Source organism: Belonocnema kinseyi, chromosome 2, assembly GCF_010883055.1.
Source record: "Belonocnema kinseyi isolate 2016_QV_RU_SX_M_011 chromosome 2, B_treatae_v1, whole genome shotgun sequence".
In the NCBI taxonomy this organism is placed as follows: domain Eukaryota; kingdom Metazoa; phylum Arthropoda; class Insecta; order Hymenoptera; family Cynipidae; genus Belonocnema; species Belonocnema kinseyi.
Genome location: NC_046658.1, coordinates 135,241,866 through 135,243,039, shown reverse-complemented (window position 1 = coordinate 135,243,039; position 1,174 = coordinate 135,241,866).

The following is a 1,174-nucleotide window of genomic DNA, read 5'->3' as shown; positions in this document are numbered from 1 at the left end:
TAATCTTTTTGGTTAAAAATGTATCATTTTTTATCAAAAATGCAATTGTTTGGTTAAAATATGAACTGTACATCTTCTTGGGTTTAAAAGTCAATTATTTCATTAAAAGTTGAACTACTTTGTAAGAAAAAATCTTTTTTTTAACAAGGTTTTATAATTTTAGTTGAAAATTTAACTATTTGGTTAAAAGTTTAACTCTTTGATTCAAAACTCATATTTCCCGCTTAAGAAATTCAACTTTTTGTAGATAATTCGTGTTTTTGACTTTAAAATTAAATAATTTTGTTGATAATTCATGTATTTTGTTTGAAATTTTTCTTTTTTTTGTAGATCATTAATTTTCTTGGTCGAAAATTCACCTGTTCCCTTGAAAATTTAGCAATTTCGTTGAAAATTCTATTTTTTTCCTTGTTCAATTCAATTTTTTATCACAGATTTTATCTGGAAATTGAACTATTCCATTTTTGGTTAAACTGTATCCTGTAAATCGTATCAGTTAAAACACCAATTATTTGTTAGAAAATTAAGTAATTTGTTGTCGATTATGACTTGAAATATTATTTCAGTGTAAAAGATTTTTCTTTTTGAACCATTCAATTTGAAATTTTTTAATTAAAAAAAGAAATTTCGTTAATTATCAGCAATATTTGACCGTTCATTTAAACCAATCCATTACGAACAACTGTTAAAATCTATACAAATTTGAACAGAATGGTTCGAAATAGAAATCCTTGAATTATCAAATTTGTAATGAGTTAAATTTTAAGTTTAAGCGCTACATTTTTAATTTTAAAAAAATTCAGAATTAATTTAAAACTTGAAATTATTTCAAATAATTTAAAACACGATTTAGACTTTTGCAGATTTAAAAAAAAGCTTTCTGAGAATTGGACAGTATTTAAAAAGAATAACAAAAATTGTTGTGATTGCTAAGAACATTGAAAATGATTTTGTATTTTGACAAATAAATTTTAAGAACATTTACAGAGTTTACATTTTCAGATAAAAAAATAATTTTTAATCGAAAAAATAAACTTTCAACAAAGTTGTTAAATTTTCAACCAATAACATAAATTTTCGACCAAGAAAATTAATGATCTACAAAAAAAGTCAAATTTCAAACAAAATACATGAATTTTCAACGAAATTATTTAATTTTAAAGTCAAAAAAACG